The 16,704-nt window shown below is 41.5% G+C and overlaps 1 protein-coding gene across 1 annotated transcript in view; it reads right to left on the bottom strand.

The window, feature by feature from the left end:
- LOC113657299 overlaps positions 1-16,704 on the bottom strand; it is a 1,727,325-nt gene that overhangs the window by 271,336 nt on the left and 1,439,285 nt on the right. The gene's annotated exons all lie outside the window — the stretch shown is intronic.

Below are 16,704 nucleotides of genomic sequence, written 5' to 3'. Positions count from 1 at the left end.
CCATCTGCTCGACCCAGGGTGATGCTTCCTCTGATCATGATTAGCCCTGGATGTACTAGCTTTCAAAAGTATTTTCGAACATCAAGCTTCATGAGCAACCTGAGTCTTCTACAGGGCGCATGCTCCCCCTACCTGTTATCTATATTGCTTAGCGTATATACAACATGCTCGTTGCACATTGCTGCCGCAGGGGTGTATTATGCTTCCCCCTTTATGCTGCACACTTGGCCTAAACTCACTACAGCAACATGCTTGTTGCAAATATGTCACCATCTGCTCAGCTCAGGGTGACGCTTGCCTTGCTGCCTCCACTATAGCTGAGTGGATATACAACATGCTTGTTGTATAATTAAAAAAAAGCACTTCACTTTAACTGACTACAGCAACGTGCTTGTCGCAAATATGCTGACATTTGCTCAGCCCAGGATGACTCCTCCGATCTTTGATCAGTTCTGGACTTACCACCTTCTACTGCAACAGTCATGTTGGGGGTTTCCTTTGGCACAGGGTTTGGGTTTTGGGGGTCTATTCTATTTTCTAGTGCTGCTGTCCCTGCTCGGTTCATCCATGTGCACGGACGGGCATGTGGATTCCTGCCCCGAACAGTACCATGCCGCCAACACTAACTGTATGCTATCATCTAATAAATTCTCATTTGACAAAGTGGTCCTGACAGAAATTAAGCTTTGCGTTAGTTCTGGCAGGCACACGTCGTCAAGCGTGCATCAGCTGTTAATCAGCAGTCCACGATGCTCACCAATCCGGTTACGTCATCCATATTACCCGACCATTTAAATTCCCATTCATTGAGCTGCCTTTTAGCATGTTGCCACTGCAGCAACTTAAACTCCCTCCTCCAACCCCGACTCCACCATGCTTTAACCCGTGTCCATTGTACCAGTTTACATCTTAAATCTCCACATATTTTCTCTCTCTCTCTCCCTCTGTCTAAATATTTAATTATTTATTTATCCATCTATTCTTTTATTATTTGCAAAAAAAACTCTATGCATGATCAATGGTTCTGTTATAGGGGGTGTCTATTCTATTTTCTAGTGCTGCTCTCCCCGCTCAGTCCATGCATGTGCACGGACCGGTGCGTGGATTCCTGCCCTGAACAGAACCATACCGCAAACACTAACTAATGTTATCATAGGCTATCATCTAATAAATTCTTATTTGACAAAGTGGTCCTGACAGAACTGTGGTTTATCACACCTGAGTACAATTTCTCTAGCCACACCCAGGCCTGATTACTGCCAAACCTGTTCAAAATCAAGAAATCACTTAAATAAAACCTAACTGACAAAGTGAAGTAGACAAAAAGATCCTCAAAAGCTACAAATCATGCAGAGATCTGAAGAAATTCAGGAACAAATGAGAAAGAAAGTTATTGAAATCTCTCAGTCTGGAAAAGGTTATAAAGCCATTTCTAAAACTTTGGGACTCCAGCGAACCACAGTGAGAGCCATTATCCAACAAATGGGCAAAACATGGAACAGTGGTGAACCTTCCCAGGAGTGACAGGCTGACCAAAATTACCCCGAACGCAGCGACGACTCATCCAAGATGCCACAAAAGTCCCCACAACATCATCCACAGAACTCCACCATAAGAACGAGACTGGGCAAAAATGTCCTGCATGGCAGAGTTACAACATCAGAAAACATCTGATGATCCCCAAGACTTTTGGGAAAATACTCTGTGGACTGATGAGACAAAAGTTGAAATTTTTGGAAGGCGTGTGCCCCATTACATCTGATGTAAAAGTCAAATCACATCAAAGTTTATTTATATAGCACCTTTTTAAAACAGTAAACAATAAATAAACAATAGAACTAAAAAGCATAAAATAATAATAATAATAATAATAATAATAATAATAATAATAATAATAATAATAAAAACTATATAAAAATAATAAAAATGCAATAAATACAATAATAATTATTAACATACACTAAAAAGAACTCCTAACAGGTAACTCTCATACTGCGTTGTATGCTGCACCATACAAATGTTTTTAAATGTGATTTAAAAACAGCAAGTGAAGGAGCCTGCCTAATGTACAAAGGCAAATTATTCCAGAGTTTGGGGGCCGCTACTGCAAAGGCACGGTCACCTCTGCTCTTTAATCTTGCATTAGGGGAGACTAAAAGCAGTTGCCTCTTAAGTTAACCAAAGAGCTCTGGATGGAGCATATGGCTTTAATAGCTCTGAAAGATACTTAGGACGAATGTTATTTAATGATTTAAAAACTAAAAGTAAAATCTTGAAATCAATTCTAAAATGAATGGGCAACCAATGAAGGGAAGCCAATATAGGTGTAATGTGTTCTCATTTGCGTGTCCCCGTTAATAAACGTGCAGCTGCGTTTTGTACCCTTTGTAAGCGAGTTAGAGATGCCTCACGAATGCCTACATAGAGACTATTGCAATAGTCCAGGCGGGATGATATAAAAGCATGGATGACCCTCTCAAAATCAGTAAAACACGATTTAGCTACCAAATTAATCTGTTTTTCTAGTTTAAAGTCACCATCCATTAAAACCCCCAGGTTTTTAACAACACGCTTCACAAATGACTAAGTCACCCAGATCTACATCATGAGTATTAATGGTACCGCCAGGTCAAAATAAAATGATTTCAGTTTTATCTTCATTAAACTTTAAGAAGTTGGAGGCCATCCAAGCTTTAATATCTTCAAGACATCTCAGCAAAGGTGCCACAGAGCTTGCATCCTTCCGTTTCAAAGGCAGATAGAGTTGCAAGTCATCTGCATAACAGTGAAATGAAATGCCATGTTTCCTAAAAATGGACCCTAAAGGTAATATATATAAAGAAAATAAAATCGGTACAAGAATGGAACCCTGAGGGACTCCACATACAAGAGATGCAGTAGAAGACACAAATTCCCCAAGACGTACAAAGAAAGTTCTTTCACCCAGATAAGATTTAAAACATTGTAACACGGCATCCTTTATACCAACACAATGCTCAAGGCGAGAGATTAGTATATTGTGATCTATGGTGTCGAACGCAGCAGTAAGATCTAAAAGCATAAGAACAGCATAGTTACCTGCCTCACTGGTCAATAATAAATCATTATAAACTTTTAACAGGGCCGTTTCCGTGCTGTGAAGTGATTTAAAACCAGATTGGTACAACTCTTGCAAGCCATGCAAGTCTAGATAGGTTAATAATTGACTAAAAACAACTTTTTCCAATATTTGGAAAGAAACAGGAGTTTTGAAATGGGTCTAAAATTAGCAAGAACCGAGGAATCCAGTGTCTCTTGCTTGTTTAAAAGACATCATTGGTAAAATTAATCCATCTTGTCTTTTAAACAAGCAAGAGACACTGGCTCAAACTAATTGAAAAGAGAGGAGCACATAGGGAACGAAGACGTATCAGCAGAAGGGTGAACAATATTGGCTCTGTCACAATCTTGTCGTTAAAAACTGCAGTCTCTTGTCATTAATCAGTATTTACTCCTATCTCCCTAGACAAACTAAGTATCTTCTGAATCCATTGCCAGCGAATCAGTCAATTAATATATTATTTCATAAATATATGAGTACACGTATGTTATGTAACACTGAAGGCCCCATTACAAAAACGTGGTGAGCCAGCCTGGAGGTACTGGCTTTTCACAAACATTTACATTTACATTTACGGCATTTAGCAGACACCCTTATCCAGAGTGACTTACAACTGAGCAACTGAGGGTTAAGGGCCTTGCTCAGGGGCCCAGCAGTGGCAGCTTGGTGGACCTGGGGTTTGAACCCATGACCTTCCGATCAGTAGCCCAACACCTTAACCACTGAGCTACCACATCCCCAAGTACTAACAAACTGTTAGTAAAATTCTATGTTTCTAAATCTTTATATATTTTTCTTGGTTCAGCTGATTATGCTTGTTGTGTACATTGCATCTTGCTGTGAATGTGTTTTATTTCTCTTTACACTACAACTCTGGGGTATATTTTTAAATCTAATACCTGTTTAATAGGTATTTCATATTTAATACCTTTTGGAACAGTAAGGTTACAGGGTGAAGAGGTGAGGAAGGTACAGGAGTTTAAGTACGTGGGGTCAACAGTTCAGAGTAATGGAGAGAGTGGGAAAGAGTTAAAGAAGTGAGTGCAGGCAGGTTGGAGTGGGTGGAGAAAGGCATCAGGAGTTCTGTGTGATAGGAAAATATCAGCAAGAATCAAGGGGAAGGTGTACAGGACAGTGGTGAGACCGGCCATGCTGTATGGTTTAGAGACAGTGTCACTGAAGAAGAGACAGGAGTCAGAGCTAGAGGTAGCCGAACTGAAGATGTTGAGGTTCTCTTTGGGAGTGACAAGATTGGACAGGATTAGGAATGAGTACATCAGAGGGAAAGCTCATGTTGGACGTTTGGGGGACAAAGTTAGGGAGGCCAGATTAAGATGGTTTGGACATGTTCAGAGGAGGGAGAGTGAGTATATTGGTAGGAGAATTTTGGACATGGAGCTGCCAGGCAGGAGGCAAAGAGGAAGGAAAAAGAGGAGGTATACGGATGTAATTAATGAGGATTTGAAGCTAGAAGGTGCAAGTGTTGGGGATGCAGAAGATAGGGATAGGCGGAGAGAGATGATTCACTGTGGCGACCCCTGAAGGGAAAAGCCGAAAGAAGAAGAAGACCTATTTTAGACTGTCTTTGATTTGAGTCTTTACCTCCACATTATATTGTCTGTGGCTTGTCATTTTGGATTTTATTGCAGTTTCTTTATATGCATTCTAGTGCTATTGCAAAATAAACATTGAACTCTGTCTTTCTTGCAGACTGGGACAAAGTCATGAGATACTGATCCGATTTACTGTCTCAGACAATAAATCCTTTACCAATTCCAATTTGGGAAACTCTCTGAATTTTAGATTATGATTGATGAGTGAGATTAAGATAACAGTACCTTTCCTGAGATTCTCTTCCCCCTTTAAAGTTGATAGAGTGTGGCTTGGAGTGGTCACTCTTATAGGACATACATCCGGATACAGGAGAATTTGGCCTTTCCTCGGTTCCACTAAAAAGTACAAAGGAGTCAAATACATTCTAAAACAGTTTACGTAATAAATTCAATTTATTCACACAAAAGAAACAGGTAATTATCTAGAGAATTTGAGGAGATGATTCTCTACTGATCATAAACAGCACCACCATTGTCAGAAAACGGGGGTGTCTTCACAGATAAAAAGCAGACACAAATGCAGAGATAGATTAAAAAAAAAAAACACCAAAACGGACAAACACTGGGGAAAGGACTTGGGGGACTTTTTAAATTTTTGTGCACTTTTGTCACATTTTAATGTTTTAGATCATCAAACAAATTTAAATACAGGTCAAAGATACCACACGTAAACACAACATGCAGATTTTAAATGAAGGTTTTTATTATTAAAACAAAATCTAAACCTACATGGCCCTGTGTGAAAGTGTTTGCCCCTACTGTTAAAACATAACTGTGGTTTATCACACCTGTGTACAATTTCTCTAGCCACACACAGGCCTGATTACTGCCACACCTGTTCAAAATCAAGAAATCACTTAAATAAGACCTGACTGACAAAATGAAGTAGACGGTAAAACACGCAAAAGCGGGTAGCATCAACTGTGCTGAGACTGGAGAGGATGGAAGCAGGTAGTATGGATGATGAAGATGATTCTTCAGTGACTGATACCTAGGAATGGTCACAGATTACGGACTTATCAAACAAAAGGAAGAATAGAGATTCTGAGTCAGATGACAACAATACTAGAGTAGGAATAAACAAAGTAAGGAAAACTGAGGTAGAATACAAAGTACTGGTTGCATTTTCTGTAACAGCCGAAAACATCAACAACCCAACGAAACTTACAAAAATAATCAAAAAATTCAATTGGAAATATTAACTCAGCAAGGTATCTGTCAAACAATCATGTCCTCCTTTTTTTGTGTTGACAAAAAGCAGCAAGAGATGGCCTTGACGATAAAAGAGCTTGGAGGTAAAGCAGTCAAATGTTATATTTTCCCGGAGAACTTGATAATCTTAAAGGAGTGATTATGGGGGTACCTGTATCCTTATCTGATGAGGTTTTAAAGGCACAGATTGCGAACGAAATGGTGACAGAAGTGAAGCATCTGCTGTCTAGTAGAGAAGGTAAAAAAAGAGAGAAATACCACTGTTGTGCTAACTTTTAATTGTAAAGTGGATATATATGTTATACGGTACGGCCATTTGTTAGACCAACGTTGAGATGTTTCAATTGCCAAAGATTGGGGCAAGTTGCTTCAGTCTGTAAGGGGAAAAAAGATGTTGCAAATGTGGTGGAGAACATGATTATGGAAAAAGTGGAGAGGGGGTGGGACCTAAATGTTGTAATTGTGGAGGGCCACACAGTGCAGCGTTTATAGGCTGTAAAGCCCAAAAGCAAGCAATGGAAGCAATAAAACTCAAAACAGTACAGAATGTATCATATGCTCAAGCAGTCAAGCAAGTACAAGCGATAAATGGAAACCTGAGGGAAAATATCATAACTCGGTCTAAAGACACCTGCAGTCACAAATGTATTGAGGATGGAAACTTGCTTGTGGTAAACAAAATTAATTTTGTAGCATTTATAGCTGAAGTCATTAATTGTTCCGCCCAAACAGACAAAAGAACTATCTGCAGCGGCTCGAAATTTTGGTATTACTGAAGTGTCAGTGGAACAGATTCAAACGATACTTGAACAAACTGAAGAAACAGTAGGGAAGGATGATCCTTTGGTAGTCAGAGAAGTAAAAGTAAGATATGAAAATATTACAGTGGAATGCTAGAAGTTTGATTGTGAATGTGCAAGAACTTAAAAGATTTGTTTACCAGCTAGCGGTTTTACCAGACATTATATGCATTCAGGAGACCGGGCTTCATCCGCAGTTAAACTTTAGTACTCCTGGCTACAAATTGGTTAGAAAGGATAGAATTGGAACAAATGGGGAGGATGTGGGACATTTGTTAAAGATGGGGTGACTTATAGAGAAATAATAATAGATGTCCTAGGGGAATGTGTTGTTGTAGAGGTGTGGGCTCAGGAAGGGGGACTGAAGGTGGTAAACTTTCATAATACTTGTAATCAGTTAACTTTAGATGATCTAAATATGATAAGAATCAAAGTTGGGGAAAATTTGATATGGTGTGGGGATTTTAATGCACATAATTCACTTTGGGGTAGTACTTGCACAGATAATAATTGTTGGGTAGTAGAAGAGTTTATGGAGGAATATGGTTTAGTGTGTTTAAATAACGGGAAGGGTACTAGATTCAATATAAGGGACTCTTTGATGTCATTTATTGATAAAAATCGTCTCTGGAACTATAACTTTAGAATGTAATTGGGAAGAAGTAGAGCAATCTAAACTGGGAAGTGATCACTTTCCAATTTTATGCAATGTGGGACTGGAAATTTATCAGCAAAATGAAACAATGCCAAATAGATGGAGATTTGATAAAGCAGATTGGGATAAATTATACAGGTTATGCATTGATAGAATGATGAATTATAGCTTAGATGATAATATAGATTTGTGTTCTGACCAATTAATTACAATTATTATAAACGCCGCTGAAGAATCCATTCCTAAATCAGAAGGTAAAGTAAGATTGAAAATTGATCCATGGTGGAATGATGAATGCACTAAAGCTGTTAAAGATACAAATAAGGCCTTTTAGAGAGCTTAGGAAAACCTTAATATCTATAACTTTAATTAGTTAACAGAAGAAACGGGCTCTCTAATAAAGCTAATTATTAGATAATAGAGCAAGCTAAAAGGAAGTATTGGCAATCATTTTGCTCCACAATAGGAAGGGAAACCCAAATAGGAGAGGTATGGGGTGTCCTCAAAAAAATGGTTGGGGTTTATAGAACTCAGAGTATACCAGTACTAGTAGATGAAGGGAAAACAGCAGTGACCCAAGAAGATAAAGTGGAAATGTTTGCTTCCATCTTTCAAAAGGCACGCAGCTCAGATAACCTAGGAATAAATTATAAGAGACGGAGAGAAGAAATATTAAAGCAAAATCGAGATATTTTTAATAAAAAAGGGAATAGTACCCCTCCTTGAACCGCCACCTTATTGTGGTGGAGGGGTTTGCGTGCCTGAATGATCCTAGGAGCTATGTTGTCTGGGGCTTTTTGCCCCTGGTGGGGTCTCCCAAGGCAAACAGGTCCTGGGTGACAGGCCAGACAAAGAGTGGTTCAAAAAACCCTTACGAGTAAAGTTAAACCAAGGTCCGTGACGTCACCCGGTAAGGCGCAACCGGGGACCCGCACTGGAGCCAGCAACTCCCACCTCCGGCAGAGCTTCAACCAGATCCCGAGGGAGGTTGGAGACATTGAGTCCGAGTGGACCATGTTCTCCACCTCCATTGTTGACACGGCCGCTCAGAGCTGTGGCCGTAAGGTCTCCGGTGCCTGTCGTGGTGGCAATCCCCGAACCCGGTGGTGGACCCCGGAGGTAAGGGATGCCGTCAAGCTGAAGAAGGAGTCCTATCGAGCCTGTTTGGCTCGGGGGACTCCGGAGGCAGCTGATAGGTACCGAAGGGCCAAGCGAGCTTCAGCACAGGTGGTTACGGAGGCAAAAACTCGGGTCTGGGAGGAGTTCGGTGAGGCCATGGAGAAGGACTATCGGTTGGCCTCGAAGAAATTCTGGCAAACCGTCCGGCGCCTCAGGAGGGGGAAGCAGTGCCCTGCTCACACTGTTTGCAGTGGGAGTGGGAATCTGCTGACTTCGACTGGGGACATCCTCGGACGGTGGAAGGAATACTTCGAGGTTCTCCTCAACCCCACCAACATGTCTTCCACTGAGGAAGCAGAGGGTGGGGGCTCAGTTGTGGACTCATCGATTCCCCAAGCTGATGTCACTGAGGTAGTTGAGAAGCTCCTCAGTGGCAAGGCACCGGGGGTGGATGAGATCCACCCTGAGTACCTCAAGTCTCTGGATGTTGTGGGGCTGTCTTGGTTGACACGCCTCTGCAACATCACGTGGAGGTTGGGGACAGTGCCTCTGGACTGGCAGACTGGGGTGGTGGTCCCTCTGTTTAAGAAGGGGGACCGGAGGGTGTGTTCCAACTATAGGGGGATCACACTCCTCAGCCTCCTTGGAAAAGTCTATGCCAGGGTACTGGAGAGGCGATAGTCGAACCTTGGATTCAGGAGGAACAATGCGGGTTTCGTCCCGGTCGTGGAACACTGGAACATCTCTATACCCTCGCCAGATTGCTGGAGGGTTTATGGGAGTTTGCCCAACCAGTTCACATGTGTTTTGTGGATCTGGAGAAGGCTTTCGACTGTGTCCCTTGTGGTGACCTGTGGGGGGTGCTCTGGGAGTATGGGGTCCGGGGCCCTCTGTTAAGGGCTGTCCGGTCCCTATATGACCAGAGCAGGAGTTTGGTTCGCATTGCCGGCAGTAAGTCAGACTTGTTCCCGGTGCATGTTAGACTCCGGCAGGGCTGCCCTTTGTCACCGGTCCTGTTCATTACTTATATGGACAGGATTTCTAGGCGCAGTATGGGGCCGAAGGGAGTCCGGTTTGGGGACCACAGGATTTCGTCTCTGCTTTTTGCAGATGATGTTGTCCTGCTGGCTTCCTCAAACCAGGACCTTCAGCGTGCACTGGGACGGTTTGCAGCTGAGTGTGAAGCGGCAGGGATGAGAATCAGCACCTCCAAGTCCGAGGCCATGGTTCTCAGTCGGAAAAGGGTGGCTTGCCCCCTTCAGGTTGGTGGAGAGCTCCTCCCTCAAGTGGAGGAGTTTAAGTATCTTGGGGTCTCATTCAGGAGTGAGGGAAGGATGGAGCGGGAGATCAACAGGCGGATTGGTGTATCTTCGGCAGTGATGCGGTCGATATACCGATCTGTTGTGGTGAAGAAAGAGCTGAGCCACAAGGCGAAGCTCTCCATTTACCGGTCGATCTACGTTCCTACCCTCACCTATGGTCATGAGCTTTGGGTCATGACTGAAAGGACGAGATCCCGGATACAGGCGGCCGAAATGAGCTTCCTCCGCAGGGTGGCTGGGCGCTCCCTTAGAGATAGGGTGAGGAGCTCGGTCACTCGGGAGGAGCTCAGAGTAGAGCCACTGCTCCTCCACATCGAGAGGAGTCAGCTGAGGTGGCTCGGGCATCTGTTTCGGATGCCTCCTGGACGCCTCCCTGGGGAGGTGTTCCGGGCATGTCCAACCGGGAGGAGGCCCCGGGGAAGACCTAGGACACGCTGGAGGTACTATGTCTCTCGGCTGGCCTGGGAACGCCTCGGTATTCCCCCGGAAGAGCTGGAGGAAGTGTCTGGGGAGAGGGAAGTCTGGGCATCCCTGCTTAGACTGCTGCCCCCCGTGACCCGGCCCCGGATAAGCGGTAGAAGATGGATGGATGGATGGATGGAATAGTAAAACAGCTTTGGATGCTGCTTTTAATTTGTGGGAACTTAAAAGAGTCTTAATGAGGGTTAGAAGTACTGCTCCTGGGAAAGATAGAATCTGCTAGACTATGATTAAACAAATGGATGATGTAATACTTGGTAATATTAGATCTTTTTAACAAAATTTGGAGGGAAGGACAATTACCGCTATCACGTAAACAAGCAATTGTAATCGCGATTCACAAACCAGGGAAAGATGCTACTATAGCAGGAAATTATAGGCCGATAGCTCTGACGTCTAACCTCTGTAAAGTAATGGAAAAAATGATCGTTAATCGACTATATTATGAACTGGAAAGCAAAGGGTTAATGGCTCCTTATCAGTATGGTTTTCGACCAGGCAGATCCACCCTAGATACACTAATTAGACTAGAAACTGATGTCAAAAAGGCACTAGCAATGAAAGAGGTGTTAGTGGCAGTATACTTTGACATTGAAAAAGCATAAGATATGATGTGGAAAGAAGGATTGCTGTTAAAGTTGCAAAGAATGGGAATTGAAGGAAGATTTTATAATTGGGTTTTGTTTCTTATTCGGACGATCAATACAAGTCAAGGTAGGAAATACAATTTCTGAGATGGTGAAGGTAGAAAATGTAACATCACAGGGAAGTGCCATTAGTCCTTTATTATTTAACATAATGATTAATGATTTATTTGAATGAATTCATCCAAGAGTTAAAACAGCTTTGTATGCAGATGATGGAGCAATGTGGAAGGGGGAAGAAACGTAAAATATATAGTGGAAAAAATTCAAGAAGCAATTGAGATTGTAGAGAATTGGTCATTGAAATGGGGATTTAGATTTTCTATATCCAAAACGTGTTGTAAGTTTTTTACTAAAAAGAGGAATGCAGAAAAAAGTAAACTTTATTTATATAAACAGCCACTAGAAAGAGTATCAAATTTTAAATATTTAGGCTTATGGTTTGACTCCAAATTACCATGAAAAATTCATGTAAAATATATTGAAGTGAAATGCAGCAAAGTACTGAATTTAATGAGATGTACAGTATAGTAGGCCAGAAATGGGGAACTGATAAACAATCTATGATCAACATATATTGTACTCTCTTAAGATCCGTTTTGGATTATGGATGCATTATATATGGATCTACATCAGAAATTATGCTTAAAAAGGTTAGACTTAATTCAGGCACGAGCATTGGGATGTATTACAGGAGCAATTAAAACAACTCCAATCTCTGCAATGCAAGTGGGAACAGGAGAGTACCCATTAGAATTAAGATGCCAAAAATTAGCTGTTACTTACTGGATCAGTTTACAAGGGCATAAACATGAACAAAGTACTAAAGCAATTATTGAGGGGAGTTGGGAGACTATAAGCTTAACAGGAAATGGTTTTGCTTGGAAAGCAAAGGAGTGGGCTTCAGGAATGTCGCTTAATAACATATCTTTGTCATTAATGGAAAGTATTATTTCTCCAATACTGGATGGAAATTAATGGAAACTATTTCCCCAATACTCCCGTGGTTTTTTAGCCAACCAGAAGTTGATTTACTAATTCATGAGAGTGTTAAAAAAAGGAAATATTGATATTAAGAACTATACAATTGAATATATTAAAACTGTTTATTTTTCATTTCTCCCAATATACACAGAGGGATCAAGAAACCCAGAGATACAGTAGGTCGTACTGGAAATGTTCCTGAATTTAAAATAGGAAAATATGGAAGATTAACTGATGGGACCTCAATATATACTGCTGAACTGGTGGCAATTCAGATGGCACTTAGTTGGGTGGAAGAGGTGATGCCAAACAAAGTTGTGATTTGTTCAGATTCTATGGCATCACTTATAAGCCTACTAACGTATCAAACAGCTAGATCTGATATTTACATATTTCTGATCATATTTTGTATAGATTAAGGCAAATCCATCCATCCATCCATCCATTTTCTACCGCTTATCCGGGGCCGGGTCGCGGGGGCAGCAGTCTAAGCAGGGATGCCCAGACTTCCCTCTCCCCAGACACTTCCTCCAGCTCTTCCGGGGGAATACCGAGGCGTTCCCAGGCCAGCCGAGAGACATAGTCCCTCCAGCGTGTCCTAGGTCTTCCCCGGGGCCTCCTCCCGGTTGGACATGCCCGGAACACCTCCCCAGGGAGGCGTCCAGGAGGCATCCGAAACAGATGCCCGAGCCACCTCAGCTGACCCCTCTCAATGTGGAGGAGCAGCGGCTCTACTCTGAGCTCCTCCCGAGTGACTGAGCTCCTCACCCTATCTCTAAGGGTGCGCCCAGCCACTCTGCGGAGGAAACTCATTTCGGCCGCCTGTATCCGGGATCTTGTCCTTTCGGTCATGACCCAAAGCTCATGGCCATAGGTGAGGGTAGGAAAGTAGATCGACTGGTAAATAGAGAGCTTCGCCTTGCGGCTCAGCTCTTTCTTCACCACAACAGATCGGTATATCGACCGCATCACTGCGGAAGATACACCGATCCGCCTGTCGACCTCCCGCTCCATCCTTCCCTCACTCGTGAACAGGACCCCAAGATACTTAAACTCCTCCACTTGAGGCACGAACTCTCCACCAACCTGAAGAGGGCAAGCCACCCTTTTCCGGCTGAGAACCATGGCCTCGGACTTGGAGGTGCTGATTCTCATCCCCGCCGCTTCACACTCGGCTGCAAACCGTCCCAGTGCATGCTGAAGGTCCTGATTTGAAGAAGCCAACAGGACAACATCATCTGCAAAAAGCAGAGACGAAATCCTGTGGTCCCCAAACCTGACTCCCTCCGGCCCCCGACTGCGCCTAGAAATCCTGTCCATATAAATAATGAACAGGACCTTGTCAGGCAAATCTGAACAATAATTAAATTTGTGTGGGTACCAGCTGTGTGAAATTTGTGTGGGTACCACGCAGATAGAATGGCTAAAGAGTCACTTAAACTGAACTTCCCCAATATTACTGTTGCATTAAGTAGGATGGAAGGGAAAAGTATCATCAAATAAGCTTGTAATCAGAAATGGCAAATGAATTGGAATGAGTGTTAAAACGGGAAGGCATTTATATAATATACATAAAACCGTAAGACAAAGTAATATGACACTAAACTTAAGTAGAGAGGATCAGGTTATTTTATCAAGACTAAGGATGGGACATACTAAACTCAATTCTACACTTTATATCATAGGGAAACACGTTACGAGATTATGTGAATTATGCCAAGTAAAGGAAACAGTTGAACATGTGCTGGTTTTCTGCACCAAGTATGATCTGGAAAGGAATAAGTTAATAAGAGAGCTACAGGGAATAGGCTGCAAAGTATTTACTATCGATAACCTATTAAACATAAAACTTGGAACTGGAAAAATTGTAAGGTTAGTTTTAAAATTAATTAAGCATAGAGGTCTTAGAAATAAAATATAAACATCTTTTGACATACTTCTAGACTGAAGTCACTTCACACTCCAGCACAGGTGGTGGCGGTATGCACCATAAAGGTATGCGACCCGCCAATAAATCCAAAGAAGAAGAAGAAGTGAAGTAGACAAAAAGATCCTCAAAAGCTACAAATCATGCCGAGATCCAAAGAAATTCAGGAACAAATAAGAAAGAAAGTTATTGAAATCTATCATTCTGGAAAAAGTTATAAAGCAATTTCTAAAGCTTTGAAACTCCAGTGAAACACAGTGAGAGCTGTTATACACAAATGGCAAAAACACGGAAACAGTGAACCTTCCCAGGAGTGGCCAGCCGAATACATTACCCCAAGAGCAGCAATGACTCATCCAAGATGCCACAAAAGACCCCACAACAACATCCAAAGAACTTGTTGTGAGCCAGTGGCATGCAAGAGATGTTATCAGACACTGGCATGTACTGGATGGAGTTACAGGACGCTACATACCTGATACTGGTTTTCTTAATACTGGTTCTCAGCAAATAAATGATAATAAATATCAAGGTACACCACGACCAATTATTAACTTATCCGTCGATAGACAGACGGACATAGATAATACAAAGAGAAGGAGAAATAGGCAAAGAAAAGCTAAACGTAAGGGGAATAAACAAAGAAAGATTGATGTAAAAATCCAAAAGGTTGAAGAATTGGTTAAAGATTTGAATGAGTGTTTAAAAGAAGACACTGAGGGATCAGACGCTGTACCTAGACAGCTGGAAGAAGATTCCAAAAGAAAAAAGAAGACACTAATGCATTATGTGTTATGTTTTATTTTCAGAATGTTCAAGAAAAATTCTGAAATGCTTTTCTTTTACTTATAATCATGTATCCTCATGTAATAGAGATGATTAGATTAATCTTGTGTATTTAACTGTAAACTTTCTAGTAGTAAACACTTATAAAGCCTACTGTGTATTACTGAGAGTATCTGCACACACGTGTTTCAAGGCCTGCTGTTAAAAGTAAAGCCTTCTGTGTATTCGCGGGGAGTAATCTGCACGCGCAGTGTTTTATAGCTTGCTGTCAAATTCCATGGCAAGAGAAAGCTTCAGTTCTATATAATCACAGCCTGAGAAGTTGCAGGAAGTATGACCATATATAGAAGTGTTAACCGTGAAGTTAGAAAAGAAAAGAAATAAGCAGCACACACAGAGTCGGCTGGTGAGATATGTCTGGGAAACCGAGAAGTATTTCTGAAATACGATGGTAGCCATCTAAAAGGCACAAAGTCAAACAAACCTGACAGCCAAATCTATCTGGCCACAGTAAAAAAGTATAAAAGCCTGCCTTGAATCACACTGAGTGTGTATTCTATTATAAGCAGCCTTAGTGCATGTTATACTTTATGTGCATCATAGAACAAACGCAAGTTTACACTTGGAGAGTGTTTCTTGGTTTGTTATAATCTTTGCATCTTAATACCTTTTACTTATTCTAGTACTGTTTGATTATTTGAAGGAAGTTTTTATTTGTAATCTTTTTCATTTTATTTTACATATATTACACACACCTATTTGTATTACACTACTTTTAATAAAAACAAGGCCTCCCATTGTGAGGATCCTGAAAAGACAAAAAGGTCTAAGTCTGCCTCCTTCATTTAAAGATTCAATCAATAGTTTAAGTAGAAGACCTTGGAGAGGATCCTTTGTTAGAAGAACGAGGGGACTGCGAAGGACACCTGCGTTCAAGGTAAGACCAACTTTTAATAGCTGATCTTGTGTTTCCAACACGACCCCGTGCAAATTAAGATATACTCCTTAGTCGGGCGTGTAAGGTTTCCTACGCAATCCGAAAACATGTGTCGCTAAGGGGCAAGTATATCAGTATAATTACTTCAAACTGCAGGTCTCACTTGCCTCAGTTAAGGTCGGTGTTCATGACTCCACCATAAGACAGAGACTGGGCAATGTCCTGCATGGCAGAGTTCCAAAATCAGAAAACATCTGATGATCCCCAAGACTTTTGGGAAAATACTCTGTGGACTGACAAGACAAAAGTTGAACTTTTTGGAAGGTTTGTGTCCCTTTACATCTGGTGTTAAAGTAACACTGCATGTCAGAAAAAGAACCTCATAGCAACAGTAAAATATATTGGTGTTAGTGTGATGGTCTGGGGCTGTTTTGCTGCTTCAGGACCTGGAAGACTTTCTGTGATAAATGGAACCATGAATTCTGCTGTCTACCAAAAAATCCTGAAGGAAAATGTGAGGCCATCTGTTTGTGACATCAAGCTGAAATGAACTTGGGTTCTGCAGCAGGACAATGATCCAAAACACACCAGCAAGTCCACCTCTAAGTGGCTGAAGAAAAACAATGAAGACTTTGGAGTGGCCGAGTCAAAGTCCTGACCTGAATCCTATTGAGATGCTGTTGCAGGACCTTAACCATGGTTCATGCTCGAAAACCCTCCAATGTGGCTGAATTACAACAATTCTACAAAGATGAGAGGACCAAGATTCCTCCACAGCGCTGTAACAGACTCATTGCAAGTGATCACAAACACTTGATTGCAGTTGTTGCTGCTAAGGGCGGACCGACCAGTTATTAGTTTTAGGGGCAAATACTTTATACTTTTTCACACAGGGCCATGTACAACTGCAGGTTGTTTACTTGTTATATTTGACAAATATTTAAATTTGTTTGATGATCTGAAACATTAAAACATGCACAAAAAAAATCATGAAGGGGGCAAACACTTTTTTACACCTGTGTACTGTGTGTGTAATATATATATATATATATATATATATATATATATATATATATATATATATATATATATATATTAGATGATGCTCTTGCATCCTACCTCTAG

This window comes from Tachysurus fulvidraco, chromosome 13, assembly GCF_022655615.1.
Source record: "Tachysurus fulvidraco isolate hzauxx_2018 chromosome 13, HZAU_PFXX_2.0, whole genome shotgun sequence".
Lineage (NCBI taxonomy): Eukaryota > Metazoa > Chordata > Actinopteri > Siluriformes > Bagridae > Tachysurus > Tachysurus fulvidraco.
Note: the sequence above shows the minus strand (reverse complement) of the source record. Positions and strands in the feature narration are given on the sequence as shown.